Genomic DNA, 13,181 nt, shown 5'->3' on the forward strand with positions numbered 1-13,181 from the left:
CACTAACTTCTTAATACACAGACCATAAGTAATAGTTTTGTTTACATACCTTAGTACACGTTTCAGTTGTTCCCAATGTGAAACTATAGGAGGATGCATATGTTGACAAAGTTGATTGACTGCGAAGGACAAGTCAGGTCGTGTGACTGTGAGGTATTGTAGTGCCCCAGTTAAACTACTGTATTGAGTAGGATCATCATACAAATCTACACTGGAAGGAATGGATTTCAAGACAGGAATAGGAGTAGCTAGAGATTTACAGTCTTTCATACCATCACGTTTTAGAATATCTGTCATGTGGCTTTGCTGAGAAAGTAATATTCCATCATCACATTTAATTGTTTCAATTCCAAGGAAAAATCAATGTTCACCAAGATCCCTAATCTTGAATGCAGTAGACAATTTTGGTAGTAAAACATTCACTAGATTCTGATCACTCCCCATCGCAAGTATATCATCAACAAAAACTAATAGATACACAATAGTAGAATCCTGCGAATAATAGAATAATGACACATTTGTCTTTGATACCTTAAACCCAAAAGATAGTAGTAATGTGTGTAGGCGATTAAACCAAGCTCTAAGAGCCTGTTTTAAGCCATACAAGGAACGTTTTAGTAAATAGATATGATTTGGAAACTAGTATCAATATAACCAGGTGGATAACGCATATAGACAATTTCAGTTAAATTACCATTCAAAAAAGCATTATGAACATCAAGATGTCTAATGACCCAACCAGAGGATAAAGTCAAAGATAAGAGTAACCTGACAGTAGCGGTTTTACAACGGGGCTGAATGTATCAAAGAAATCTTGACAAGGAACTTGATTGAACCCTTTTGCCACTAATCATGCCTTGTTTCTCTCAATTGAACCATTAACCTTTCTTTTCGTGCGAAACACTCACTTACAACCAATAACATTCATATCTGATCTAGAAAGAACTAGGCACCATGTCTGATTCTGAAGTAGAGCATTGAGCTCTTAATCCATTACCTCACGCCACTTAAGATACTAAACTGCATGTGTATAACAAGTGGGCTCAGTAAGATAAACTTGTGCATCTAGGACTGTAGGAGGAACACGAGACTGACTCCTACTGGTCATAGCATTAGTCTGTGTGGTTCGCTTTGTAGATTGGCTATGTGGACGACCATGTGCCCGAGTAGTAGCCGCTACAGGAGCAATCGAAACCTGCTATACAGAGTCCACGGGCACGGCTAATGTGTCATGGCTTGGCTACAAAATGGATTCAGCCCAAGGATGATTTACGGTGCTGGAGGTACCTGCAAAACAGTTTTAGTAGCAAAGGGAAAAACTGCCACATCAAACCGTACATGCCTGCAAACATATATCTTATTAGTCCGTAAGTCGATGCACCTATACCCCCGAAAAGACTCAGGATAACCTAAGAAGAAACAAGAAGATGATCTATAGGACATTTTGTGACGATTGTAAGGTCTCAAGTGATGATAACATAGACAACTAAAGACACGAAGAAAAGAATAAGACGGGAGGGATTTATGTAACGTAATTAGATGAGGGTTATAATTATTCAAGACACTGGATGGTATTCTGTTAATCAAATAAACAGTAGTTTCAAAGGCAAAATCTCAAAACCTAGATTGAACAGAGGCATGGGCCAAAAGAGTTAATCCGGTTTCATCAACATGCCTATATTTTCTTTCAACACTACCATTCTGCTCATGAGTGTATGCACAGGATTGTCTATGATTAATACCCAATTGCATAAACGAAAAATGCAACTTTTTATACTCAGCACCCAAATCAGACTGTGAAGCTTTTATTTTACGAGAAAAAGAACGCTCAACCATGACATAGAAACACTCAAAAATATCATATAGATCAGATTTTAAACTCATTGGAAAAAACCATGTGAAATGAGAGTAGTCATCCACAAATATAACAAAGTAACGATGTCCACTAGATGAAAGAATTGGGGTAGGACCCCAAATATCAATGTAAACTAAATCAAGAATGCCAGAACTAGAGGACTCAACACGTGGCAAGGGAAAACATGTAGATTTTCCCAGCTGGCATCTGGAACACAACGAAGTATCACTAAGAGACTTACTAGACCCACTAATCGAACAAGACTTCAAGACATGGCTAAGAACACGCTGATGTGGATGACAAAGACGATTGTGCTAGACAGATGCAGAGGCTCGTGCTGACAGGATAATGCAAACGGAGTAGAATGAGACACTGGCAAGGAGTAGAGTCTACTAGAACTATTACCTTGGTAGAGATATCTTTCACAACAAAGAAAGAAGGATGAAACTCAAAGAATACTTGATTAATAGAAGCAAAACGCTGAACAGAAAGTAAAGAAGTAGATAAGCCAGGGATATGCAAAATATTAGACATCTTAAAGCACCTAGAAGGGGTATCAATAGTAGCATGACCAACATGACTAATAGATAGGCCCATACCATCACTGACACGTAAAGTGTCATTACTAGTGTTCGGAAACTAAGTTTGAGAATTTGACGAGGTGTCAGTACCGAAACCATCCTGAAACACCAAATTAGCCTAAGGACCCAAAGCCCTTGAATAATGCCCAAAATAATTGGCTCTTGTGTGGCCGAAAGCATCACAAATTTGACACTGATCATCAAAGCGCCGAAAACAATTGGCTCCCCTATGACTAAAACCACCACAAATTTGACACGGATCATTAAAGCCACATCTGCCACGTTGCTGACCTCGGTGCGGACTGCCACGACTCCAGGCGAATCTGTTCTGGTGCTTCAGCGGCTCTTTCATTCCACCTTCGTTGCTCATCTTTTTCTAATCCTGCTCAAACCTTCTATACGTTTAATTCAAACTCAGTTAACTCCTTCTTCTCTTATCTGCATGTATTGAAAATTATTCTAGTGGTGGCGTAGGTGTACATGGCAGATATTGCATGCTTCATAACTTGATTGTTTAATTGATTGATGTAGGATATGGGCAGCAGGTAAACTACGAGACTGGGAATTTTGGTATATATATATATATATATATATATATATATATATATATATATAGTAAAGGAGTCACAGGGAGACTATGATAGAGATTCATAACTCCACTCAAATACATAGAGTCCTAATAAACACGTTTGATTCATAGAATAAGCTAAAATGTATTATTATTTCTAAAAGTAGACATAGTTCATTGTTTGTTTTGCTTTCTATTTCTAAGATTGAGATATTTCCATCATTCCCAATGCTCCTAATATTAGTTATTCCTAATCCTCAAGAATTGTTTTTTTAACACAAAAAAACATTCTATACACAGATACTTATACTTTATTATATGTACATATCTATAATTTATTATTTATATAGACAAAATTTTATAATTAAATATATATAAATTCATCATCAACTACAACAACAATATTATTATTATTATTATTATTATTATTATTATTATATACAAACACCCAAATATAACATTCATTATAAAAGATGTTTTTATCTTTTGAATACTTAATCATATTATTTTTATATACAAACACACAAATTTGACTGTGATCACTCCAAGTATTTTTGTGGAAACATATTCAGATTTGAAGACATCACTCCAAGTTATTTTTTTTAATTTATTTTTTTTAACTTCGCGTGCTGACTATCAATTCTGATCGTGGTGTGGTTTTCAAAATTGAGAAATTAATCAGTCCTAACAGATATAAACAGTTCTTTATAAGGTTTCAGCCAATTATCATCAATGTAACCAAAAACACCTGAAAATGTGAATAATTGCATTAGTTGCACAAATATGCCTTATTCGAAAAATGTATTAAAATATACACCTAATAATACCTGGAAAGTCAAGAAAAACTGCTTTTAGTTAGTCTAAACGGATCATATATGATTCATGAGACTGAGACTCAACTAATGCATTCCATGATTGGTAGAATAAATCCCAATGGTAGCTTGATGGCATCGATGGCCTGCACTTTCTCAAAATACTTCTATAGATATGCCATCTACAAAGTAATCATTTAGCATCCGGATACACATTCTTGTATGCTTTCATCAATGCCAACTTTCGATCCCTGATGATAACACATGGGGTAATGCATCCCTCAATTGTGGCTTTGAGACAATTTAATGCCCAAGTATAATTGGATTCATTCTCTTTGTGCATGAAGGCAAATGCTATGCAAAATGTCATGTTGGTCGAAGTTACACCAACAATTTCAACGAGGGCATCAAGTACCTATTTGTTTTATATGTCGCATCTATCAACAAGACATGTGGAAATTCACACTTCTCCAGAGATTTAGGATGAACAAAGAACAAATCTTCCAACTCATCATTTGTTGCATTATTAGTATGACTCTCATGCACATAACCATTGTCATTTAAAAAAGACATAACAACGACTTGCATTTGAGTTTTACCTGCTTTTTCCATCATCCAAAATTTTTGGCGTGCATTGTATATGGTTTTTATAATGGAAACATTATTCGGATTTTGCCTCTTCATGGATGTTAAAATATCTCGTGGTTTCACATGCATTGCTGACAAATGTTCCACCAATTGAACTTCATTTGTTGACAATCACCTTGCATAAGGGTGACCTTCAAGGTGCAGCCCAGACTCATTACCCTTACCCCCCAACAACCATCAACCAGCATGTATTTCCCCTCCACTTCGAATAGACAACCAATTTTTCTTGTGCCCGCATTTTTTTATGAGATTTTTTGAGTTAATATCCAAAATTATCCTCGACTATAGTGATTTTCTCAATTTTGTCCTAAACGACTTTGGTTTCATAAAGTGGTCCCAGACTTTAGTGTTACCACCCAAATTTGTCCTCCGTTAGTTAAGGTGTCAAACGGGTGTTAAGTACAGGGGTAATATAGTCATTCCATGTTGATAGACATATCCAGGTCTTCTTGAACAAGATCTCCTTCGTTTGTTTCACCATTGCTACGTTGATCCTGCTCCTCCTCTTCCTCCGTACCCCCGACACCCGTGTATACATCACCGGCAGCCGCCTCAAGGCCGACCAACGCTTCCCCAGATCCACCTGCGACTTCCACCCACGGGCATACACCTCCGTCAATAAACGCAACCGACGCCCATGGTCCACCAAGGCCTGGACCCAAATCGTGCGCTCCTACACAGATCTATTCTAGTTCCTCCGAGACAAGCATCTGTTCTCGGTCAATTCCCGTGCCCATGTGATTTTCGCCGGCGGAGGCCATGCCGTTGAAGGATCTCAGCTTGAGAGATGTTACCAGAATCGAGATTGTTAACTCGCCGCCCCTGGTGAGCAAGGTGGATCTTCACAATTTGCCGTTTTTCGACAATGCGTTTGATTTCGGGTTCAGCCCGTATTTGGACCAGGTCCTGTTCCCGATCCGATACGTGAAGGAGATGGAGAGGGTAGTCCGAGGTGTCGGTGCGTGTGTGGTAGCAGTAGAGGAGTGCAGGCATGCAGAAATGGAATTGAAGCGGTGGTGAAGTTGTTCAGCAAATCGAAGTTCTTGGATTTGCACATGGTCTGTTTTGAATCAATCTTCTCCCAAATGGTCTATTTTGAATCAATCTTGTTCCGTAAAAGTGTGGATTTGCACATTTTTACTCCAATTCTTCAACATGAAAATTTTCAACATGAAATGACTATATTGCCCCTGTACTAAACACCCGTTTGACACCTTAACTAACGGAGGGAAAATTTGGGTGGTAACACTAAAGTCTCGGACCACTTTATGAGACCAAAGTCATTTAGGACAAAATTGAGAAAAACAACTATAGTCGAGGACAATTTTCGGTATTAACTCAAGATTCTTTTGCTCGTAAGTACCAACACGATCACACTAAAATATAATTTTAGGAATATTTTTCCGCGACCTTTTAATCACAATAACATATCTGCCTCGACCTCTTCTTTGAGCCAATTCAATTAAATCTTCGCGACATATGAACACCTAATAAAAAATTATTTTTATTAATAATAAAATTACCGTGCAGGTAGAAAATATTATTTGATATTTACAATCTATAAATTATAATAGGTTATTTATAGTTTTTCCATTTCAGTAGAAAATTCGCATGGAACCTATAGATTTGGGTTCATCTGATCATCATTTTTATTTCCATTGTCATCATGAAGTTCAATTGCATCTTCGTCCTAAACAGGCAAACGAATAACAACTTTTAGTAATGATCTTTGACAGTATATATGGAAATAAATAACAATTCATTAATAATGTTTGACAGAATATATATAAATAATACAAATGAATTTTGATACATGATAAAATATATTTCATACAATAAAATACCTCATAATGTCGCTGGCTTTGATTTTGATCATTGTAACTAAAAAAATGGCTTTTATTTTGATCATTGTAACTAAAAAAAATATTCTATCCAACCATCTGTGGCTTATACATTGTGTGATACATATACATAACACACGCATATATATAGAGAGTCATATGAGCCCAGTTAGTATTCTCTGCCGCCCAAATTACTAATAATTTTATCCCACAAATATCAATGTTGACTAAGAAATTTAATTACCCAAAAAATTAGGTATTGGAAATAGAGTTTTCAAAAGAAAAAAGGAATTAGAATTAGAAATATTATTTTAATAAATTTAAATTAAATAATTATTTAAAAATTAAAAATAAAAACATTTATAAAAAAAAAACCCTCGCCGGCAAGGAGTTATATAAATATATAAATGTTTTAATTTTTAAATAATTATTTAATTTAATTTTATTAAAATAATATTTCTAATTCCAATACCTTTTTTGTTTGAAAACTCTAATTCTAATACCTAATTTTTTGTGTAATTAAATTACATTTGACTAGGGTGCTGTAAATAGCCATATTTACACGTTAATTGCTATTTACTAGGGCTGTCAAAATGGGCCTTAACGCGCGGGCCGGCTCGCACCTGCTCCGCGGTGGGGCGGGTTAGGGTCATGAAAAAATAGGCCCCCGAAAATACGGGCCTAATGGGCGGGTCGCGGGCCGGCCCGTGGGCCAAGTAAATAAATTTTAAAAAAATTATATATATATATATATATATATATATATATATATATTTTAAATACTCCTAATCCTAAACTTGATCCACCCACCCTATTTAATATTTTCAAATGCAATACTGTTTAGTTTGTGATTTGTACCAAATTAAAAAAAAATAGTACAGCATTAAAATTTATCTATTAATTGAAATACTGTTTAGTTTGTGATTTGTACCAAATTAAAAAAAAATAGTATAGCATTAAAATTTATCTATTAATTGAAATGGGTTAATTAGAAAATAATATCAAATAAAATCATAGATATTAATTTGCTTTGTGGCTGGCTATAGCTAAAAGAAAAACATTATGTTAGTACAGAGTATTTAACTATGTTATGCATCGTAAATTTGTAATACACCTATTGTAGACAACTATACTTTACTTCATTTTTAAAATTTTGAAGTAAAAAAAAAAAAAAAAAAAAAAAAAAAAANAAAAAAAAAAAAAAAAAAAAAAAAAAAAAGCCCGCATGGCCTGCGAACCCGCGCGGGGCGGGTTAGGGTTACACAAATTCTGGTCCGCGGGCCTAACGGGCCAGCCCGCAAAAGCCCGCCAGAAATCTAGCCCACGGTGGGGCGGGCCAGCCCGCTTTGACAGTACTAGTATTTACACCACCAATATAATTAAATTGTTGAAAATTTTCACGTTTTTAGAACTCCAAGGTTATTTACACCCAAGGGTGGTACAAATGGCAACACCCTAAAATAATGCGTACAAAAAATTTGAGTTATAAAGAATATTAGAATAACAAAAAATAAAAATAATTTTATCATTAAAATTTATTAAACGTTAGATACTACAGAAAAATAATTAAAACACATATTATAGAAAAAATTAGTATACTATCACAATATAAATTTGAAATAAAAATAAATAATAAATAATAAATATTTTAAATAAAAACATAATGTTTGACTAACTTTAATGAAAGTGGTGCAAATAGTAAATTTTTCTATTTACACTACCTATAAAGCTAGTAAACCTATTAAAGGGTGGTATAAATAGCAATTAGGGTGGTGCAAATTAAATAGAATTCTCCTATTGTATTATATTGTATTTTATGGTTTTTTTTGGATAAATTACAAATAAGCTATCGTACTATTTGGGAACAAGCAATTAAGCCATCGAACTCGAATAATCCTCAAATAAACCATTGAACTCGCAAAAAAAAAACAATTAAGCCACTGAAACCGGAAAAAAGAGCAATTAACCCATTTTTAAAACTTTCAGCGGCAATTTCCGACACCAACGACACATTGCAGTGACGACCGAGTCGTCGCCGGTCGCCATATCCGGCGTGAGCGACCCTTTCTAATAGTTGGAGGGATAATCAAATATCATAGTTGTGTTTTAAAAAGTTGTCAACGAAACACTGATTATGATTTTGATTCTCATTCATAGTGTGTAAATCCATGAACCAAACACACCCTAGTAAGTTTGATGACACATGAACAGTACCACTTTTGTCCTTGGTTTTTTTTTTTTTTTTTTTTTTGAAGACAATTGTCCTTGGGTTTTTTGTTTGTGTTAGAAAGTGGAATAACAAGTATGTAATAACGAACTCAAAAAAAAAAAAAAAACAAGTATGTAATAATTGTGTTTCAGATGTTCAATTCGGCGGGGGCATTTAAGGATTGTATGTCGTCATTAATTAGTGCATAATTAAACTCCCCGAATTAGTTTAATGATTGGTGGTGGAGCTCGGCTGCTGGTTCGCATGTGAGAATGCGCTCGACACATTAAAAGCATATATGTACTACATTAATCATGCAACATAGATTCGATTTGATTCCACCTTAATTGCACACACCAACAATATGTATGCCCACTACCAGCGGGCTTTTCGCTCTTCAGTTCGAACTTTTACAGGTTTTAGTTTCGGTTTAGATTTTAAAATTTTGGTTTCCATTTTTCGATTTAAAAAAAAATTAAACCATTTAGTTTAATATTAGAGCTCAGTTTGATTTCGGTTCGATTTGAAACTGTTCAGTCTCGATTCGAATTTAATTCAATGCGATTTAAGACCCTCGAATTTTAACATTTCTTAAGCGTCAAGACGGTCAAGGGGTGCCGCGACTTAACGTGGCATCGTAATAACTATGCATGAAACATCACATAACCCAAATCCAAAGTCTAATATTTAAATACTAAATACCCACATAACAAATTAACAATTCAAACAAATTAAAATAAAAAATAAAAATAGAATTTTAATTCCAGGACTGGAAATTCAATTCATTCCAGTAAACTGGAATGAATTAATTTCAGAAATGGAAAATTCATTCCAGTTACCAGGGAATTCTAATTTATATTATATTATATATATATATATATATATATATATATATATATATATTATCTATAATATTTATTTATTAATTAATTATATATAATACTTATTTTTATTTTTTTATTTTTTTAAAAAATTGATCGGTTTCACTAAATCTTGTACCGATTGATAATTCGGTTTAAGATTGAACCGAACCGAATCGGTTGGTTCGGTTTGGTTCGAGTGGGAAATTGGATTGAGGAGTACAGTTGTCATGGGGTGGTGCATCCAAATGCATGGATATTGTTCAAGTCTATATTATCCAAATGCATGGAAATTGTTCAAGTCCAATAGGACTACGAGAATATTCTTAGAATTACAGTCGTGTTACATTATAAGATAATATTCTATTTCAAAAATAAGATAACTAGTTTAGGAGGATAAAGGGTTGTATTGTAATATAATATTATAGGTAGGGGACTAAGTTATTATGGGTGGTTCATAAAAATTCAAAATAAAAAATCATTATATGTTCAACAAAAAAAGTTGCGATTTAGGCAACAATCATTTCTAGATATTGCTTGTGCAATGGAATGTTATCAATGCTTGTCAAAGAAAACTTTGTAAAGTTATATATATTCATAGGCAAGAATTTGTTGAGACTGTCTCGCGAATATTGGATTTGAACCTGAAACCTCTCATTTGATAGGGCCGCAATTATGCTACTTGACCACATACAAGGTCTCACAAAAATATTATTATTATTATATATATATATATATTTTTTTCTATTTAATCCTAAATATAATAATATTCCAATTCAAATATATACACAACAATATTATAATTTATAAGCATATACAATATTATAAAGATTAGCATTAAATCTCATAAGTAATTACATCAGAAGCAAAAAAAACCTATTTAAATGAATTCAATAGCAAAGAAAACAAATTAATTAGTTTTCAATCATAAACCTCTATATAATTTTTTATATTTTGGGTGATGAAGCAAACTCATAGCCACAACCTAAGAGTATGCCTATGTAATAGTCCACAAATCATACAGGGGATGTAAACCGCACTAGGAAGATCATGTATGCGATGGGCTAGACATATTTACTAGTGCAAACCACATCCCTTATCGAAAGCCTTCCTAACTTATTCCAAACTCAAATAGGTTCACTTAAAAAATTAATTTCTCATTTACCTATTATTCATTTGGGCGTATAATATATCAAATTAAATTATGCTCACTTTGAATAACCCAAATACAATTTAACCAGACTCAAACTGGAAGTAGACCTTACTAAAAATTATTCAATAAAATGACCACTTTAAATTCTAATTTTAACTGTACTAATTTTTCAACCATAAATCGTTGTTACCGGATCATTAAAAAAATATTGTATTTATGAATTATTATGATCATATATTTGTATATATCGTATATCCATAAAAAAAAATAAAAATAAATAAATAAAAAAGCCATTCCAGCATAATATATATGTATATTAATGAGTTAATTTCATTTTTGGTCCTACATTTATAGATAGTAATTTATTTTTAGTCCTTTTTTAGAACATTCTTATTTGATCATAGTATAATTGTGGCATGATCATTTTTAGTCCTCCATAAACAAAATCTTCGAAATATCGTTATAATACAAGGACATTTTGACCTTTTTTTGTACTAAGTGGGTTGATCTGCTATATTTTTATTTTTTTATTTTTTTTTTTGAAAAAAAAATCATAAGTAAAGACCTAAATGCCTTTGTATTTTTCAAAATTTAAATTGTACTGTTTTGTTAATGGAGGACTAAAAATCGCTATGCCACAATAGTAGTAGAACCATGGGGAATGTATTGAAAAAAAAAGACTAAAAGTGGATTTACACCTATAAAACTAAGTCTAAAAATGGATTAAGGATGTGTTTGGAAAATAGGAAAATGATTTCTGGAAAATGAGTCATTTTCCGGAAAACAATTTCATTTTCTGTGTTTGGTTGCATCTTGGAAAGCTGTCTTTGTGTGTTTGGTTCATTTTCAAGAAAAATTGGTAGAATCGAATAATTATATAGTTTTATTATTGTATTTAAAATATAAAAATATATAAAATAATAATTTATTATAAAAAGAAGGAAAAATAAAAGAGAAAAAAGAGCTCTCATTCTCTCTCCCTACGCTGTTGTATCTATTTCATATATACAGAAAACATATACATACATATCAATGGAAAAGAGCATTGCATTTGAGAATCCATTCGATCCGTGCGTCACTGGCCGTCCCTCGCACGGCGGGAGTGATTTTCTGTTTCCGGAAAATAACTTCAGAACTTTTTGTCCGGAAGTTGTTTTCCAATAAAAAAGGGTGATTTTCCGTGGTCAACGGAAATCAATTTCCGCTAACCACATTTGTCGTACGTTGCCAAACTCCGAAAGCCAGGAAAATGATTTCCGGAAATCATTTTCCGGGTTACCAAACACACCCTAAGTCTATATTGATTAAAGGATATAATTTCATTTTTTGCCTTAAATTTATAGGCGTCATTACGCTTTTCGTCCTTTTTTTTAGAACATTCTATTTGGTCCTAGTATTATTGTGGCATGGTCATTTTTATCCTCTATTAACAAACTTGTTTAAATGATGTTAAATATGAGGACATTTCGGTCTATTCAGTTCTAAGTGTTAATTTCTTAATTTTTTGATCATAGACTTATGTGTCATTCCACTTTTAGTAATTTTTTATTCTCAGAACATCCCTGTTGACTCTAGCATTATTGTGGCATGATCATTTTTTATACTCTGTCAACAAATATGATCAAACGATATTAACAATGATGTAAAAACATCTTATTTCATAAACCACTCAAAATCCTCCAATTTTCTTGTAAATAGAACAATACAAAGATAAAAATGTAGTTTTCTTCTACATCTAAAAAAAAAAACATATACACTGATCATACATTAGTTTATAGCATAAATCATTCATAATTCATTCATGGCATAATGGAGCAAAAACGGTTAGCAATACATAAGTCTACTGCAAAATCAAAAAATGTAATTGCAAAAAATCACAAGTCTACTTCATGACAAACGCTATCTCTAGTACATAAGTCAACTTCATAAAAATTCACAAAATTACATTTCACAATAATCTGTTGGGTTTCCATTCAACCAGAATAATTGTTGAAGCTTTTTTCTCAACCAAATAATTATTTGTGGAGTCCTAATTAAGCTCTTCAATTTGTGGCCTACAATAATTCCACCTCCACTATTTTTGCTCAAACTTGTGGCTGGAATTGGGAAGGCAGTTATTTCAGAAGCTATAAATACTTGCCTTCCCAGAGCATTCAAATCATCTGATTCAATTTCTTTTCTTCTCCCCTTCACTCTCATTTCTCAATTTCTTTTTTTCTCCTCTTCACTCTCATTTCTCTCTGGGTCTGAGCGCATTGAGTACGAAATAATTGAGAATTATTTCGTAGCAGTCCTGTGTTAGCCAGTCGAAAGTGACCGGTTCCCGGCAAATCACTTTTAAGGCAATGTTTCGTACACGTCACAGTATTTCCTTTCTAATCTCTTTCAAAGCCAGCCTACAACAAACGTAGTATACACTACGACATTTTCTACACCCAATTCCCAAGAGTTAAAAGTGATTTATACTAGAAAATGTCGGCCTACCTCACAAAATCTGCCACTGGTCTATCGAAAATTGAGCCACTCAATGGTCAATTACCGAAAGTGGGCTGTCAAAATGCTCATTTACTTTGAAGCTGTTGAGCTCGACTACATTCTCACTGTTGAGTCCATCAATGAAAAGAGTCTGTTCGAGACAACACCGCAGAAGGCTG

The sequence above is a fragment of the Ipomoea triloba genome, chromosome 1 (assembly GCF_003576645.1).
Source record: "Ipomoea triloba cultivar NCNSP0323 chromosome 1, ASM357664v1".
Classification (NCBI taxonomy): domain Eukaryota; kingdom Viridiplantae; phylum Streptophyta; class Magnoliopsida; order Solanales; family Convolvulaceae; genus Ipomoea; species Ipomoea triloba.